This window comes from Neophocaena asiaeorientalis, unplaced genomic scaffold, assembly GCF_003031525.2.
Source record: "Neophocaena asiaeorientalis asiaeorientalis breed wild unplaced genomic scaffold, Neophocaena_asiaeorientalis_V1.1 scaffold249, whole genome shotgun sequence".
NCBI lineage: Eukaryota > Metazoa > Chordata > Mammalia > Artiodactyla > Phocoenidae > Neophocaena > Neophocaena asiaeorientalis.
Window position 1 is genome coordinate 3222262 of NW_020172625.1, and position 7253 is coordinate 3229514.

Here is a 7253-nt window from a genome sequence, read left to right on the forward strand (position 1 = left end):
AAACATTAAGCAAATAAATCATGCTGTTTGATCACATTAATGCATAACAGCCTTTCCTGTTCATTTATTTTCTCTGGATCCGGTCCTTGGCATTTGGCTGTATCATGAAGAAACTCCTTCCAGCACTGAGAGTGTCCTTGATGTTAGCCAAGGCCCGACACATTTGTTCCCATAGCAAAGCCTACTGTGTACTGAGCGGCCCCCTTCATGAGGCTGGACAACACGACAAGACTGCCTAGTAGGGATGCGGGAGATTGGTTCCAGCCCTCACTCTGCCACCAAACCTCAGCTGTTAGAAGAATCAAAGGAGATGAATGAACCTGAAACGGCTTTGGAAAGTGTTTACATGTCAGTTAGGAATCTTGGGTCATAGGACTGAAATTGCTGGATCGTAAGGCAATTCTTTGTTTCACTTTTTGAGGTATCGCTAATCTGTCTTCCACAGAGGTTGCTCCATTTTACAGTCTACCAGCAAGGCATGAGGGTTCCAATTTCTCCACGTCCTTGCCAATACTTATATTCCCTTAAAAAATTATACCTAGCTTAGTAGATGTGAAGTGGTAGCTCATTATGGTTTTGATTTGCATTTTCCTAATGACTAATGATGTTGAGCATCTTTTCAAACTTTTGTATATATCTTCTTTGGAGAAATGTCTACTCAAGTCCTTTTCCCATTTAAAAATCCTAATTGGGTTATTTGCCTTTTTCTGTTGACTTGCAGGAGTTCTTTATATATTCTGGGTATTAAACACTTATCAGACATATGATTTGCAAACACTTTCTTCCACTCCGTAGACTGCCTTTTTACTTTCTTAATAATTTCCTTTGATGCATAAAAATTTTTAATTTTGGTGAAATCTAAGTCATCCATTTTTTTCTTCTGTTGTTCTTGCTTTTTGGTATTATATCTAAAAGACCATTGCTTAATCCACAGTCATAAAGTGGTACACCTATGTTTTCTTTTTAAGGTGGCTTGTTAGCGCAGTACGTGGGGCATCAGTCACATAAAAATATTATAGTTTCAGCTCTTACATTTAAGTCTTTGATTTTGAGTTACGTTTTGTATACGGCGTAAAGGTAGTTTTTACATTTTTAAATGGTTACAATTTAAATGGTCAAATAAAGGTAATATGACCTTGGTAATATGCTCACTTTTGTCTCTTGACTCATGAAGCCAAAATATTTACTATCTGGCCCTTTATAGAAAAGTTTGCCAACCTCTGTGGCCAGATGCAGTCCTTGCAAATAGAGTGCTTAATAAATGTTGAACAAATAGATTCATTCAACCAATATTTAACTCTTCTACTGAGTGCAATTATGGGGTGGGGGAGGGGTTTCAAAGATCGACTGAGAACTCGTTACATCCAAGCAGGAATAAATTATACCTGGCGTAGAAGAAGCCAAGTACTAGAGATTAAATATTCTTCTGGGCAAAGGTCAGTCCTAAATGGTGATGAAAGCTGAGACGTAAACTATTTCAAATTATTTTTGGAACGAGATGCATAACAATTTGGAAAGGCATACGCCATAATGAACACATACACACGCATACATTTCCTTTTCCACGGTAAAGTCGAAGGAAATTAACAGAGATAGTGAGTGAGTCACCAAAGGGGACTAGAATTACTGTCACATGAGGAGGAAAAACTTTTGTAACATAGGGCAAGGCAAGTCCTTGGTTCATACCTTTTCTGTTAGTAGGAGATAGTCTTCACATGCATTAAAATGTGTGTATTACTGCCTGCCTGTGGAACCAAAATTTCAATGAAAATGCTCTTGCAGCAGAAATCTGTCTCCCTAATGACAGTCCTCTGGAGGAGGCCTAGCTGTTCCTTCACAAACGGGAAGGGAATACATTGCACATTTCAGTCTCTCTTAATGGACAAAACCATAAACAAAGCAAAAAAACGAGAAAGAATCCACCTCTCTGCGACTCTACCCACCAGCGGTTCCTCAAAATCTCCCATCAAGAAATTCTTCAGGGCATCCCTGGTGGCGCAGCGGTTAAGAATCCGCCTGCCAACGCAGGGGACACGGGTTTGAGCCCTAGTCCGGGAAGGTCCCACATGTCACTGAACAACTAAGCCCGTGCGCCACAACTACTGAGCCTGCGCTCTAGGGCCCGCGAGCCACAGTTACCGAAGCCCGCGGGCCCAGAGTCCGTGCTCCGCAACAAGAGAAGCCACCGCAATGAGAAGCCCGCGAACCGCTATGAAGAGTGGCCCCCTCTGCCGCAGTTAGGCAGAGCCCACGCGCAGCAGCAAAGACCCAACGCGGCCCAAAATAAATAAATTTATAAAAAAAGGAAATTCTTCAAACAGCATTATCAGTTAGGGATTCAGTTTGACTATGAATAACAGGAAATTCAATTAAACAGTGACTTAAACCAGAGGCTTCATTTTACCTGAAAGAGGTACGTTGGTAGGCAGACCAGGGCTCCTCAAGGCTCTTGCCACGCAGTCATCCTTAGCCTGCGGTTTGAAGTTTCAGGGTCACCAATAGCATCTCCACCTCTACTTTCCTACCCCCGAACCGGGAAGAAAGAAGGGGAAGGACGAAATGTGCGTGCCAGGTGAATCCAAGCTGTTTTCTAAAACCTTCCCCCCCTCGGGAATTTCATTTCCCTCTCATTGGCCAGAACTGTGTCACATGGCAACTTCTAACTTCAAGAGAGACTGAAAATGTAGCTTTTTAGCTGGGTACAATTTTTTCCTGTTAGGAAAAAGAAGAAATGGATATTATGTCCTAAGAGTGTCTGCAACAAATAAACCTTTGCTTTGGATAAAGCCAGTATGCCAGATGCCCGCCCTCTAGTTAATATCTTAAATTGGTCCTTCTCAAACTTTAACTTGCATATGAATCACCTGGGCATCTTGTTAAAATGCAAATTTTGATTCAATAGATCTGGGGAGGGGCCTGGGGCTTCTAATTTCTAAGAAAGCCTGCTGACCACACTTTTAATTGTAAGGCCTTAAATCACAAGATCTTCTCATCAATCAGAAAAGAAGTCAACTGTTTTCCTGTTTTGGGTTTGTTTTAAATGTATGAGTTTAAAATTTAAATCGTATTCCCACTGCATACCTGCTAATATAATGAAATAAGAACTACGCAAATGACCTGTAGTGTTCTTGCCAACATTTTAAAACTAGAATCAAATAATGAAGAACCTCAGATAAACTGAAGCTGTGGGATATCCTACAAGTGACCTGAACTTGTCAAAAATTCAACGGCGTGAAAAACAACAAAAGGCAGGAGGATGGCTCTAGATTAGAGACTAAGAAGATAAAAACCAACGGCAGTGCATAAGCCTTGATTATATCTTAGATATTTTTTAAAAGCTATAAAAAATATATATATTTAAAGCTATAAAATATATTTTTGAGGCAACTGGGTAAAATTGAATGTGTATTGTACATTAAATTATATTATGGCATTGTTAAATTTCTTAGGTGTGATAATCATATAGGGTTTTTGTAGGAAAATGTCCTAATTCTCAGGCAACATTGGTTGAATTATTTAGGGAAGAAGTGCCATGATAACTGCAACTTATTTTCAAGTAGTTTAGCAAATATATATTTTGAGAGACTGAGAGAAGATAAAACAAACATGGGGGAAATGTTCACAATGGGTGAATCTCGGTGAAGCATTTACAGGGGTTCATTATAGAACTCTTTCAAATTTTTTCTACATTACAACAATTTCCAAATGGAAAGTAGGGAAAATTTTAGTCATATTAAAGTTATATAGCACATAGAGCTATAAATTAATTGAAAAAAAATTTTTTTGGAGTATAGTTGATTTACAATGTTGTGGTAGTTTCAGGTGTACAGCAAAGTGGATCAGTTGTACATATACATATATCCACTCTTTTTTAAGATTCTTTTCCCATATAGGCCATTACAGAGTATTGAGTAGAGTTCCCTGTGCTACACAGTAGGTCCTTATTAGTAGAAAATAATTTTTAGTTTTATTTAGAAGTATCCTGAGTTAGGAGTATGTCCAAGAAAGGGAGGTAAACACTAGGGTACTCATTAAGAAAATATTTGTAACAGAGAAAGTGTTCTCTATCCTAAAGAGCTCCCCTCTTTTGTGATCCTGAAGCCTGTGGTCCACATCTAAGTACTTTTAGGGTATGTCGTAAATATAGCAATAGACCTGTCTCCCTGCAGACTAGAAGTTCCTCGAGAAAGAGAATGAGTCTTACTCCTTTCTATGATCCCAGCTGTAGACCCCAATAAACATCTGTGCAAGGGAAGAAGGCATGAATTGACTGACGGCATTTGTCAGGGGAGTTTGGAAGATAGCCTTGCAGCCCAAGTCAGGATTTCAATTCCGAAATAACCCTGGACTTGGTTGTGTGTGTACCAGTGGAGAAGAGCCTGTGGCTGGCTGGTTCAGCCCCTTATATGCGAGTTGGGTGGTCACTAAACGTGTCAGACATGTTTGCACTGGCAAGCAGCTCATTCGGAACTAGTTGCTTATAAGGCACTTAATGACGTCAGGGTCCTAGGCGGTGCACGGCACACATAATGATTAAAGAGCCGAAGAAAATAAAGACGATGGCCAGAGGGAAACCATGTCACTCTTAAATAAATCATCCAAACAGAAACAAACAACATGCGGGCTGAAGAGAAGTCTTTTAGTTTATGTAGTCATTTACCAGGATTCCTCTGCTCTCTAGATTCTACAGTGCCAGTGCTAGGATGACTGGTCTTATTAGCAATATACTTATTGTTTGTATTTCTTCGGGTTCAAGGATGTAATCTTGATACAAGTACAGATTTTTCTGACAAGTTGGCTTTTAATAATCAACTGACAGATCAGCCGCGTTGGGGAACACGGCCACCAGGTCCCTGTGGGCTGTCCGGTGGTGGATGCAGCCTCTCCTGGCCTCGAGTGCCGCGTCAGATGGCAGGGGATGGCTGCATCCTTTCAGCACTGTCACCCAGAGGACCGGGGGCGGAGACTGCAATTCTGAGGACCCTCCTCATGAACTTGGGCCCTCTCTTGCAGAACGAGCCTGAAAGCTAAAAGCTGTTAGACTGGAGAAGGAAGTACAGGGTTTCACAGTGAGATACCAGAGAGCTGTAACTGATGGTGAAAATATAAGAAGGCGAACCCAGAGATGTGTAGAAGATGCCAAGATATTTGGAATTCAGAGTTTCTGTAAGGATTTGGTGGAGGTGGCAGACATTTTGGAGAAGACTACAGAGTGTATTTCTGAAGAAACAGAGCCTGGAGACCAGAAGCTCACTCTGGAGAAGATCTTCCGAGGCTTGTCATTTTTAGAAACAAAGCTGAAAAGTGTGTTTGCCAAACATGGCCTGGAGAAGCTGACACCCATTGGTGACAAATATGACCCTCATGAGCATGAACTCATCCGTCATGTGCCACCTGGTGTTGGGGTGCAGCCTGGCACTGTGGCATCAGTAAGGCAGGATGGCTACAAGCTTCATGGCTGCGTCATTAGACTCGCCCAGGTGGAAGTGGTGGTAGGGTCTCAGAGAAGACTATGAACGGGCCCAGAGGAACTGAATGTTCTCCCAGAGTGCAGTCACCTGTGATTCCTTTATATATTAAACTAGGTTCGTATTGTACTTGAGGTACTTCATGTGATCTGTCTTGGATTTAGTCATATTGGCTTTATTTCTAAGATACTCTGTTGATTTCGTGTGACCTGTTTGGTCTCATCAGAAGTCTTGCCATTGGGCATTTGAACAATGTGACAAGTGTTCCTGTGGTCTTATCAAAATATGTTTAAGAAAATTATTTTTAAATGGGTACTCGACTTTCAATCCAAAATCTTTCTTAAAGGTGGAAATGAGTATATGTTTATTTTTAACTAAATGTTCATTACTAATGATCCCTATAATAGGAATTGTATAGAATCTTGGATTCGTGGGAAAAGGAGATGGCAGGGGTTGGTTTAACATTTGGGTACTTAAATGATAAAGCTTTATAGTTGTATGCATTTAAATCATTTGGGTTGATTTTTATGCACATAGATTTTCAGACTTCCCATTTTTATTTTATTTTTCTTTTGTCCCTGTAGTTCCTGCCAGATAGACTTCATATTCACACTCATTTTCCCTTTTCAAATCCCATTTACAAGGCAAGGCTTGGAAGGCAGGGACTAGCAAGAAATCAAGATATCAGGTTCCTTTCGAGCAAGTATGGCCAAGAAACCTTGTGCTTTCTTTGTTGAATTATCTTCAAATTATTTTCAGCCTTCCTAGGTACATAATCATTTCAGGGAAATTGAGGCAGCACCAACAGCTAATGACCTAAATTGGTCTATATAGGTGATTTACCCACAACTTCTCTCTCCACCAGCCCTTAAATCCTCTGCCACTTTGTCAGATTAACCTTACGATCCTTTATTAGATTATGTGGGGAGGTGGTCAGGACAAAAAAAATTAGGTTCCCATGATTCCTCAGTAGTTATGCTGGGTTTCGGGGTGTTTTTGGGGGTGGGGTGGGGTACTCACGATTCACTACCTCTCTTACATTGACAAGCTTTATTTCCCAGTTTTTGTGTCTGTCTTATGTCACGTGTGTAAAGATCTAGCTCCCCTTTTATGTATTGACCTCCTAGAGTTAATGAGCCTATGTGTATATTTTTTATTTCAGCCTTGCTTATAGATAGTGTTCTGTAAAAAATTTATTCAATAAATGAGTTAGTGAATGAATTATATATCAATCAATTGGACATTAGAAAGGAGGTCATATGGATATTTTAATGTTAGAAGCAGCCTTAATGATGATCTAATCTCACCCTTTCAGCTTCTTCTGAAGTATGAAAACATAGTCTTTTTAGGACTGGACTCAAAGAAAAAAAAAACTCTAAAACTAGTAAACTCAATTTCAGTGAGAACTTAAGTAAGAAACAACTGTCTATTAACTTCAGTCATTTAAGATTCAACAGTTCTATAAAAAACATGCAAATATTTCCCCAGCAGACAATTAAATGTTAGGTGTCCAGATTGCCCAGGTTTAGGTTTAAGTTACTTACCCATAAAATAAATCCATTTCTACCAGAACTCTATGACCCCATTCTGTGGGATGGTGAAAGTTATCCTCTTAGATGTCATAGATAGTTCTAGCATACTACACAAACATGTATCAGCAAAGCCATCCCCCAATGGGTCCTACCACCTCCACCAGATTTAGACACTTAAAAAAAAAAAATAACATGATTCTAAGATGCAAGCAAAAGACTGATGGTGAGATTTTAAAACCAGAACCTCTTTTGA

General features: G+C 39.9%; 1 pseudogene; it reads left to right on the forward strand.

Moving 5' to 3' along the window:
- The first annotated feature begins 244 nt into the window (after positions 1-244).
- Positions 245-5516, forward strand: LOC112395639 (grpE protein homolog 2, mitochondrial pseudogene; annotated as a pseudogene).
- The last annotated feature ends 1737 nt before the right edge of the window (positions 5517-7253 follow it).